We start from the raw sequence: 12,250 nt of genomic DNA on the forward strand, positions 1-12,250 counted from the left end.
TATGAATATATGCCCATCTATCTGAGATGCAGTGTAATATGTATTTCTCTCTGTGGGTTGTGGTTGACTATATATCAGACGGGGACATATTAGAAATACCTGGAGAGTCTTCAGTTATGCCTGCCTTGAGGTGCAAGCTTCCTCTTCTTAAGAATCTCTGAGGACCCAGATTGGAGCCCTGAAACCATCAGTTAGATTGTGTTGGGGGAAAGCACAGGGGTGCAGTTGGTCCCTTCTATTTACCGGGCCCTGCTGGAGTGTTCAAAGCATGACTGAGTGTATCACTAGGGGCACACAGAGCACCTCTAGGCCTCGCTGTGCTTCACAGCTCTCTCAGCAACACTGTAAACACTCAGCCATGAGGTGAAATCTTGGGCCAGAAGAGAAGTGTTCATTTCAGTGTTGTGCTCAAAACACACTTAACAACCGGAAGTTGATTATTTGTATTTCCCTTTTGTGGTGCCAGAGATTGGACCCCTGTCTCATGCTCTGATCTGGAACTTTGACTTTTATTTCTTTGTTTTTGTTTGGAGTTCTTGAGGGGGCCTCCGAAGCATGTTTAAGGGGCCATTTCTGGCTATATTTGGCCAACCAGTCCAGCAGTTCCATAAAGATGGGGTGCTGCTCAGGTCCGGGGGAGCACCGCAGCCTCCCTGGGTCACACCCACTGATGCTTGAGGGCCTCCAGGGATACACCAGCGATGCCTGGGAGACCACGTGGCAGCAGAGATCAAACCTGTTTTACATGCACTCTAACCCTTCTACTATCTCCCTGGCCTGGGACACTGATTTTAATTTAACTGTTGTTATTGTTAGGGGATGAGAAAAATGATAATAGTAACATTAATATATATACATATTCTCTTCATGTATTTATTAACATAAATTTTTGATCTGAGAGATTCAAAATGGATATATGGCATGAGAACCCAGGATAAGTGTATAATCTGAATTGGAAGATTGAGTTTGTAACAATTATTTGAGATATTTGAAGTGAAGGGTGTTGAAAGAACAAAATGAGCTGGCAGCAATTATTAACAAGCATTAGTGCTTGCTTTGTGCCTAAGTGAACTGAATAGGATGCCTTTATGCAATCACTTGATTTATCTTCACACTTACCTCTAAGAGAGGGTAAGGATAGGGCACTGCTCTCATTCCTATTTTACAGGTAAAAAGACAGTGGCTGATAGAGTAAAGTCATTCACCCAAGATAACCACAGATTGCGTAGGGATAAAGGTGGGGTTTAAAAATTGATCATGGACTACAGAGAGCTGAAATGACTTTCTGTCTTTGTCCCAGAGACAGAACTTCAAAGGATTTTCCACATTCAGTCTTGCTATTAGAAATATATGCTCATTTTACCTTCTCTGTCAGGGTTCTGGTAAAAACTATTGTTTTGTTTGTTTTTGTTTTGGGGCCACACCTCGCAGTGCTCGGGGCCTACTCCTTCTGAGCTCCAGGGTTCATGCAGTGCAAGGACCAGCCCTCTGCTGCCAGGGATTGAGCCTGGGACTCTCACATGCAGATCATGCATTTTGCCCCTCGACCTATGTGTCCAACCCCTAAAAGCTAATTTTAACTTGGGAGTTTTTGAAGTGCTCTTCAGTAATTCTTAAAAGTCTCTGTGTTTGGTGTTTTGTTATTTTAGATTCCTATAGAGAATTCTTATGCCTGGATTTTGTCATAGCATCTTAAGGCAATTAAATAAGCATCTCTTCTATTTTTAAGCAGCAATTTCTCTATTTCTAATCTGACACTATTATTAAGAAACCATCTTTTATATTCTATCTTTACCAGAGAACTTCTCTTCATCCCTTCTTAAGACAAATTAGTGGTATTTTCAGATCTCTTGTGAAGGCTATAAACAGAATATTTTCATTAGTTAATTGGAAGTTGCTTTGGGAAAAACCTTACATCTTTCTGTTTTCAAGTCTCTAGACCTTCTGATGACTTTTGAAAAATAACAAAGAAATAGTATGTGGTGGGGGATCAGAGAAACCAAGTTTTCTCTGAACCTTGTCTTTAATACTCTCCAGTTCCCCCTCTACAACTGCAAAATGGTTAAACTATAGGCATGGATCTTTGAGATGGGTTGTCTGTATATGATCCTACCAGCAAACAAGTTTATTTCTCCTGGTTTTTTAAAAATCTTTTAGTAAGTGATTTTAAATGTTTGACAATGATTGTATGTAGAAGCATTTTTCACAGTGTATTTTGAACAGTGATTTACCCTCAAGTTTGGTTGAATTTATTAAAGGAGTTGATTCTAGAGAGATTTTAACCAGACACTATTGAAGATTTCCATGCTGGTGATACAAGGACCTCATTAGAAGCAGGGCAGGTGAGGGGGGGAGTTCTAATTTTCAGGTACTGTCCTTTGTCTCTTTACATTGTTGTCTTAAAATATGAACCTTCATATGTAACTGGGATCCATGATTCTTATCACCCTCTTCTCTATATCCCAGACCCTAAGCATATTAAGATGATATTTGATAGTATTTGACTGAGAAAACACATAAGTTACTATGAATTCAGCAAATATTTTCAATTAATTTCAATTGATTTCAATTTTCACTTCTACACACTCTATGCATCTGAAAAGCACTAACATAAATTTAAGCCAGGCTATTTATTTAGAGCATGTATTAATAGTACACATGATGCTTGGAGTACATATGGATTTATGGATCCCTTCCTATAATTCCAAGCCATACTTTTCTCATACAAGACCCATGGTGGGATGGGTGTCCAATCACTATTTAACTGAAACTCAAACATGAAAGCTTTGTAACTGTATCTCATGGTTATTCAATAAAAAAGTAAAATTAAAATAAGACTCATGGCCTAAGAATTGGGAATGCTGAGCTATATCAGTTATTTTCAAGAACCATTACACATTGTATCAATGTGTCCAGAGTACTGATCGGTATATTGTAAACAATCTGTTATTCCTGAAACTAAAGTACCAAAGTTTATAAAGTTTTCCTTCTTGAAGTAAATTCAATATATTGTTTTGTGACATTATCATTCTTGGTCACTTGCATTCTCTGTTGTTTTTGTGACTGGACAAGAACCAAAGGGACTCACAACTCATTCATGATGCATGGAAGGACTTGAATATGGTACATGATAAAAATGAACAATTACCAAGCTCACATTATTTTGTGCTTAGCCAAAATCTGAGAACACTTTAAAGAGTTTGCTGTGCTTGTGACTATCATGTGTTCTGTATGTATTATGAAAAAAGACTAGGACTATTGCTCTAGATAGCAAGCCAGTTGATAATTGAGTGTTCATAGTGCTAGAATATGGAAAAATTACAGAAAAGACTGGGGAAGGTAATGTTCCTGTCTCGTGACAACAGAGAGGCAAGTACAGCTTTGGGTAAATTGCCATGAGTGGACCTTTAGCCCCATGATGGATTGGGTTCTTTCTCCTGCTTTGAGGCTTTATGGACTTTAAATATCATTGACTTTCATTATCTAATTTGTCCACTCATTATCAGCCCAATTAGATTAAATCTGTATGTGACTCTTATTTACTAAATTCATCTTATTTTTTATCCAGTGGTTGTTAAATGTGCCAGGATGCTCCCGTCCTTGCTGTCTTTACTCTTAACCCTCTTTCTCCTAGTATTCTGTTCAGAGACCTCCCTTATAGACTCTGAAATAATAATGGCTGACTCAGCATAATCAGATATACTGGCAATTTATGAACCACATTTGGGGCTCCTCAGAGTCCTAGCTGAGAGCCTTTTGGCTGTAAATTTCTCCTCTTAAGGTCAGGGACTCACCACCAGCATCACATTCATTCCATACTGTACCTTCCTTCCCCTCTCGTTCTTCTTCGGGTCCCATGGAGGCTCTGAATTCATGATAGCTCATCCTTAATGGTGAAGGTTTGGCATCCGTTGCCTTTCCAAGCCAGAGTCTGTGGAGAAGGTGTTTCAGACTCAAGAGTGCACATTGAGTGTCTACATGAAATAGAGTTCTTCTCTAGGATAATGACTGACTGGTTTCCTCCACAGGGGTAAGAAGACATAGGAGAGGGTGACTTGATGCCTCTGATGTCAGAGCCAACTGAGATAGACTGAATAGTTTTGTGCTCCTGAAGCTTATGCATTTATCCTCCTGAGGCGAAGCCAAGGCCAAACTAGCTTTGCCAATTTAGCCAGATTATGAACAGAATTCTCCTATACAATTCTGCTCTTGGTGTGGTCAAGGCTTCTAAGTCAATGTGAAAGAACTTTAAACCTCTATCCAAGGCCGGAATTGACTCCAAAGTGAAGCATGTAAAATGTGCTGCCCTACTCTGCTAGGATGGAGGGGTAGAGGGACATAGCAATGGGACTAAATCTGTCCGTGTGGCTTGGCCTTCAGACTGTCCCACAGGCTAACCGAGATCATCCAGGATTCTTTGTTGGCCTCCTCCTTGCATAGTACAGGACCAGTTCAAGCTCCCTATTCCTGCTCTGTTTTATTGTGTCTTACAGATCCGGTCATCACTTAAACACTGTCCTTGGGCACCTACCATAAATCCTTGTGGTTGGCAGAGGGAGAGGTGAAGCCACAGCTGAGCTAGCAGATCCTTTCATCTCTGTTCATAGTTATCTTATTTATCCCCTCTCTACCCGCCTTTGGGAATGGCAATAGAACATCTTAGAGTCACACAGACTCGTTGCATGAAATTTGCTTTGAGAATATCCTACAAATAATGGATCACTGCCACCAAAACTAAGGACTGTTTGTTTTTTTATGTACCTTCTGGGTAAGAACAGTTAGGACAGGTATAAATTTAGTTATTACCCTCTATGGAACAAAGAGGAAGCGGGTTGGAGAGGCATTTGCAAAGTGCCCAAAATCTATTGGTGTTATTATTCTGAAGCTCTTTTATTTAGAGCAAGCTTGATGCTCTTTCTGTACCTGGGCTGTAAAAGCCCCAGCTCTGAGCTATTTGTGGAAAAAGTCCATGAGATGAAGAAAGACATGGTTTGCTTTTTGAAACCAAAGAGCAGAAAGAATTCCACGGGGCTTCTGTGCTCAGGTCACTGGAAATAAAAGTACCCCTGAACAGATGGTACCAAACTAAGAGAGGGAGGGGAAAAGGGGACAGAACCAAAGCCAAGGTTAGCCAGCAGGATTGGAAGGAAGCCTGGGGAGTAGGAGAAGGGGAAGTAGAGATAGGACTCAGGTGACAGAAGAAGCAGGGGAAAGTTCTCATTGTTCCCAACTCTAAAGAGAAATTAGGGAGAGTGGGAGAAGAAGGTTGGAGATACATCTCTGTTGCTGGGCATCTGAAAAGTCCATGTTAGTAATGACGGAGGAAGGTGGCATGTATGAGATCAGAGCCCCAGATCCTGTCCAGCTGGTTGGTGGTCCTGAGGCTGCAAATTCTCCAATCCTGAATGTAGGCCTTTGTGTGGGGGCAATGTTTTTAACAAAGTATGTATGGCTGCTTTATGGGGCTTAAAATATTAAATAATCTGTTCGGCTACTGACTACTTTTCTCCAGAGCTCTTTTTTTTTGGGCCTGTTTTGTATTTTTATTGAATTGGAATAAAAAATCTCTCCATTGCTTGCTAAAATGCTACTTACTGGTCTGGTTTACTAGTAGCTAATCGTTTTTAAAATGAAGCTAGAGTGGTAGTACAGCAAGTAGGGCACTTGCCTTCCATGTGGTTAACCCTGGTTCAACCACCGGCATCCAGTATGGTCACCTGAGTACCACCAGAAGTGATTCCTGAGTGCGGAGCTAAGTGTTATTCCTGAGCATAACCAGGTGTGCCCTCCTCTCCCCACAAACAAAACAAATAAATAAAAACAAAATAAGTGATTTAAAATTAAAATAAAATTAATATTTAAAATAAAAATGACTCTGAGATCCAAGGCCATTGTCCAATCTTTAGACCTTCACAGTTAAAACCATCAAAAAACAGGCTAACATTAGGAAAAGAGAGTTTGAGGATACACAGGCTAAGCATTTTGTTTAAATTGTATTTTTTAAATTAATCTTCCCAGGACTGGAGTGATAGCACAGCAGGTAGTGTGCTTTGTACACAGCCTTGTACATGGCTGACCCAGGTTTCTCCATCCCTCTTGGAGAGCTCAGCAAGCTACTGAGAGTATCCCACCTGCATGGCAGAGCCTGGCAAGCTACCCATGGCGTATTCGATATGCCAAAAATAGTAACAAGTCTCACAATGGAGACGTTACTGGTGCCTGCTCAAGCAAATCAGTGAACAACAGGACAACAGTTCGACAGTGCTAGAGTGCTAATCTTCCCACAGGCTGCTACCTGGGCACCTATGCATCTCATCTGTATGGGTGATAATGAGCCCCTGCCATACCCTAGTCTCAGCCAAGGCATGGCAGGCTCAGGAACCCCATTCTCTGCACTCTCTAAGTGTTTTTTCCACAACGTCTTCTCAGCAATCCCTTAGTTGTTTTGGAGAGGATAAGGCATATCCAGCCAAGAGCACATTAGGGAGGGACAGCCGTCTGTGCTGCAAGCTGGATACTCCTTCTCATGCCAGGTCCTTGGCAACAGCCCTGCAACTTTAGCCCTGCCCCACCTCATGCTTGTTGAGTGGGAAACAGGCGAAGAGCTCAAACAACCAGAAGCTCCGTTCATCTCGCGGCATCTCAGTTATGCGACTGCTCTAAGTTCAGAATCTTTTCAACCAAGAGCTTTGCAGGACGAGGTTCGGCACTGTCAGCAGACCTGGTGAGCTTGTTTCTAAACAAAGCCTATCTCATGCCCACATACCTGCAGTCACTGGTTGTTATCCACCAATGTGGGAGTCTTTCCCCTGTGCTTGCTGCAGGACTCCTGTGGAAATCAAAGCCCACAGAAACCCCGTTTGCTGCAAGATATGGCACGGGAACAGACAGGAGTCCTGGAAACTCTTCTTCCCAGTGGTTTCAGGAAGCTCTTCAGGTAGAAGTGATATGGAGGGAGGTGCAGGTAGCGGCCCCTCACACTTTGCCAAAGGATCTTGCACCTGGATGCATGCCTGTGTGAGAGGACCCACCCTACCCTGCTCCCAACACGCCCCCCCCCACACACACATACACATATGTCTTAAAACCTTTCCCTCCAGTATGTAAAACATAGGATATTCAGTCCTCCAGTGGAATATTTTCTGATCCCCTGCTTCGAGCTAAGTATTATTGTAAGAAGCAAGGAGGTGAACAGAGCAGAAAAACTGTCTGCTTTTGTGACCATGTGTTCTGGGAGAATGGACAATAAACAAGAAAATAGCTCTATTGGATGGTGATGGGTGATGTGAAAATGTCAGACTAGGGGGCAGAGTTAGTGGTGGTCAGGGGAATCACTCTGACGAGACAATGCAGGTGTGAGGTTCTAGACAGAGAGTTCTATTCTGACATATCCTCCTGTTGTGTGGTGTGGCGCACATGCTTGTTCCCATGTGTTGGTCATACATGGCATAGCAGTGGGGTATACCAGTGGTTCTAAGTGCAGAGACTTGGTTACATGGGTGTCAGATTTCTTTGCTGTTAAGATGCTTTTTCCTTCTGTCTTACTATCATATGTAATGTCTCATGGTATTGTTTTTATTTTTATTTTTTACAATTTTTTTTTTGCTTTTCTGGGGGCCACATCCAGTGATGCTCAGGGGTTACTCCTGGTTCTGTACTCAGGAATTACTCCTGGTGGTGCTTGGGCGGCCATATGGGATGCCAGGGATCAAATCCTTGACCATGTGCAAGGCAAATGCCCTCCCCACTGTACTATTGCTCCAGCCCCCTTTATAGTTTATGTATATATATTTTTTCATAAAGTAGTTCACAATAGTTCATTAGTATGTTGAATATACCACTTTTCAGCCTCTCATCCTGTGATTTTAGTACCAGTGAGGATCTTTACCTGCTAGTTACTGCCACTAAGTGGTGATTTCTAATTCTGTCATTCATTCATAGTCTTCTTTTGGCATATGCTGTTAACTAGTCGTAGATTTGGATTTTTTCAGTGTGCTTTAATCTGGCTTTGACAATTGTGACTTAAAGGGAAACAAAAGCCTGGTGAGCTTGAGACCTTTCATCTGACGTGGTGGGAGGTCAGGACAGCAGCCGTAGGGAGGAGAACTAAAGCAGACAAACTGTCAGGAGGGGGCCAAGAAATTCAGGTGATAGATGCAGGAGACTCAAGGAAGGTTCAGGCTTTGTTTTAAAGAGGGACATGCAGGACTCACTGGTGGAGGGGAAGAGAGAAGAATGTGAAGGCTGGCCCTAGGAATTTCAGCTTAAGCCCAAAACAGCACCACTCATTATAGTGGGAAGGATGATGAGTAGAACTTAGTTCTGTCACACCCCAATTTCTTGCTGTGACCCACTAAGATAAGTACAGATTCTCTAGAGTATCCTCTGGAGTGGGAGGGGACATGGAGAAGGGAAAAGCATGAGAAAAAAAATTTCTCATTTTTATTTGCTTATTATTACTTTTATTTTTGGTTTACAATATTATTAATAATGTTTTCTCATGGCCATAATTCCAACACCACACCCATCACCAAGATGCTGTTTCTCTCCCTTAATGGATCCAACTCCTCTCTCTGATCTCCATCCCCAACTTAACTGAGAGGGTCAGTTGCCCTTGTTATGCTACCTTTGGATTCTTGCTGCTACCTCACTGTGTATCTTTAAGTTCCAGAGAAGTTCTCATTTTTAATTCGATGTTCTGCCCTATTGCCAACTGTTCTCAACCTTTCTGGCTCATACACCGCCAACCGCTTTGGTTTTTACTCCCTATTTGCCACTCTCCCTGTCCAACCTTTCCAGAAGAGTTCCGTTCTACTGAGTGATTCAATTTGTTTCTCTACCACAGCCTCCTCTTCCCTAAAGCCTCAGGAACTCCAAAAGGCTCCTCCCACACCTTCCCTCTTTGCCTCCTGGTCTTTTCCCTTCACTCTGCCAAAACTCTTCTTCAGACATTGTGACTTTCTCTCTAGTTTGAGGCTTCCTTCCTGACTATCCCTAAGCACCCATGCTGTCAGACCTCCGAACCACAATTGTAACCTCTTTCTACTTTATTTCCCATAGGTCCATGAGTCTCCTGAAAATTCAGATTCTAAGTTTCCATGGTGCCATTGAGACTTTTGCAGGGTACCGAGATAGTACACTAGTTAAGTTCTGTGCCTTGTCTATAGCTGACCCCATCTGATCCCCAACATCACATGGTCCTCTGAGCATTTCTGAGCACAGTCTTGGATGCCCTTGGGTACCATCAGGGTGGCCACAACACCACAGGGTCTGAGCAGCAGCACATCATCAGGTTCTTGCATTGAAATGCTGACCCAGTTGGCCAAAAATGGCTACTTTTGTGAGGCCAAAAAAGACTATTCTTGAATAGTTAGTCACAGTTATCAGAGGATCTTTGTGGGACTCTCTAACTTCAAGTCACATGTAACCTCTAAGCATCCTTCCCTGGACATTCTCATTACAAATATGCTCAATACTGACAAGCTTTGGACGGACTGCCTGAGAATATCCCAAGTATCAATACCAGATATCATGATTTTAGTTTAAGTGTGAGGTCTGGGAATTTTATTTAGAAAATTATCAAATTATCAAATTATGATGCAGTTTCATCTCCAGGGAGATCTGGAAACATTGCTTTTAATGTAAGAAAAAAGGGTGCTATAGTTCCAGAGAGGTTCTTCTGCTTCTAGCTTTAAGCAGAGCAATTACTACAACCTATAAATTACTGGGGCAATTATCACACCTACTGAGTTGAACAAAATTTATTTGGGGGCAAAACTTAGCAGAATGTAAAACCTCTGATCTCTGCTCTCACGAACTCGGAGCCCACTCTGGTGAGATAAGATTGCCATAGATGAAAATTACCTGAGAAAATTTACAGAGCAGACACAAGTAAATGTAGATGAATAATCTATGTGCAGAGACACCAAACAGCATGGAAGTGGAGAAAAGCTGGATTTGTGAAGTGGAAAGAAGCCTTGAGGGTTCCAGGTTGATAGGGGTTCATGTTGATATCAGAACTTTTGGCCTGTCTGCTGGATACTTAATATGGAACATCTCTCTGAAGGGAGGCGTGGGTCTCGGACCTCCACTGTGGGGCTTTATGGGACTGATTACAACCCTTGACATGGAAAAACAAATCACTGTGTAAGTTGCTGAAAAATTGGGTTATTGGGAGTGGATGAAGTTCAGATCAAGCCCTGGAAGGCAGAGCTCCGGTGTGGACCTGGAAGGAAGAGGATTCTGGTGCTTGCCTTTTATCCCCTCCAAAGCCATTTATTACCCCTTGCAATGGTATTTCCTTACTCTAGACTGACATTTCCCAAGGACTCAAGATCCAGGAGTATTTAATAGACACCCAAAGATTTTTCTGAGTCGGGTTGTTAGCCCGACTAACAACCTATTGCTTTAAGAGATCTCCCTCCACCACCTCTCTGATACATGGATGAATTCCCTGTGTGGGATGTATTTTCTATGATCAGAATTTCTTAAATTCTTCTTCTTCTTATCATAATTCTATGGGATATTTGTTAGTGGGGTCAAAGAGACAATAAAATGGTTAAGGCACTTGCCTTGTATATGGCCGAACTTCCATTCAAAACCCAATCCCTACCAGAAATGATCCCTGAGCACAGAGCAAGGAGTAAACACTGTCAGCTATTGTTCCAAAAAAAACCTAAAAAAAAGAACTGACTTCTGGAGAGCTTAAAAATAGCTTCAGTACCTTGAAAGTTTTGCCAGGTGTGATCCTCGAGCCAGGAGTCAGCCTTGAGCACAGCTGGGGTAGCCCCTTGCCCCAAATATTTAAAAAATAAAAATAGATTCCTGGGCCCTGAACTATAGCTATTGAACCGGTTCAATAGCTATAGTTCAGGGCCCAGGAATCTATTTTCTGGGAATCCTATTCTTCAGAAGGAAAGCTTTCATAAAAGCCAGTTCTTTAGACAGAATACGCTTGGAAAATTGTCATTAAGCTATGCACCCTCTCTTATCCATGACTGACAGCTCATGCTGCCATGGATGAACTGAGCAGCATTCCTTTGGGAAAAGGTGCTTTCTCCCTGAGGGCCAAAGTGAAAGCATCAATTATTAACCTTTATTAACTGTGTGCCAGACCCTGTACTGATAACTTTAAAAATATTAGGGTTAGGGGGCTGGAGAGATAGCACAGTGGGTAGGGCGTTTGCCTTGCATGCAGCCGACCCGGGTTCAAATCCCAGCCTCCCATATGGTCCCCTGAGCACGGCCAGGGGTAATTCCTGAGTGCAGAGCCAGGAGTAACCCCTGTGCATAGCCGGGTGTGACCCCCCAAAATAAAACAAAAAATATATATTATAGTTAATATTACTACAACTAGTAATAATAAATTGTATGCTATTTTAACTGTTGATATTGATCATGATTTTTTTTCATGCAATCCAATACTGAATTCACTTTCAGTCCATAGAATTGCACTTCCATATGGACTATCCTTTCTTCTCCCAACCCCCCAAAGATCTTGAGCAATTTAAAAACTTTTTCTTAACCATGGAGTCTTTTACCCAAATAAATTCTTCAAGAAAGCTCAAAATATCAAAAAGCACAAGCAGACTTTTCTTGGTGGGGAAGGAATTATCCTGTAATCCTCCCAGTAATTTAAAGAAGTGGGAACTTCTGTAGTCTAATTTTTTGAGACAGAGAGCAGGCGAGAGATAGGTTGCTTATGGGAGAGATTGTGGGATGTGGGAGAGAGATAACAAAAAATAGAAAAGTGAACTAACTAACACAAACATCCTCAACTTTTTCTACTCATGACTCCTTTGCTCCTTAGAAATGCAGCATGAATAAACACATTTCAAATTCATTATGCTTTTGAATTTAAATTTAGTTTTGGTTATTGCATGTTCAGAAACCTTTTGCTGTTGTCCAGTTTTTTCACTACCTGCACATCCAGTTATATGAGCTCATAGAGCATCACAACTCACAGTGTAAGAAGCCAGAAGTTAAGTGACTTGTCCAAAGGCACGTGGAACTCCAACAGAAGAGCGAGGTGGAGGATCGAGGTTGGGCTCAAACATCTCACCACTGAGCTCTGCCCTTCTACCTCTCCCATCCTGGGACCTTGAATTCACTTAGCCCCAAGCTCTTACTGTGACCCAACTGTTCTTATCACCAAACTTCTCCCCAAGACAGTGGGGGAAAGGAGCGAGTTGAAACGTATCTCAGTCTCCTGGTGTCTGAAAGTTCAGCATGCTGATTGCCTTTGTGCTGG

At 42.1% G+C, this 12,250-nt stretch overlaps 1 protein-coding gene across 9 annotated transcripts in view; it reads left to right on the plus strand.

Annotated features, from left to right (window-relative positions):
• The window catches only part of CACNA1C (calcium voltage-gated channel subunit alpha1 C), a 691,920-nt gene that overhangs the window by 547,729 nt on the left and 131,941 nt on the right, over positions 1-12,250 (plus strand). The window lies entirely within an intron of this gene.

The sequence above is a fragment of the Sorex araneus genome, chromosome 6 (genome assembly GCF_027595985.1).
Source record: "Sorex araneus isolate mSorAra2 chromosome 6, mSorAra2.pri, whole genome shotgun sequence".
In the NCBI taxonomy this organism is placed as follows: Eukaryota; Metazoa; Chordata; class Mammalia; order Eulipotyphla; family Soricidae; genus Sorex; species Sorex araneus.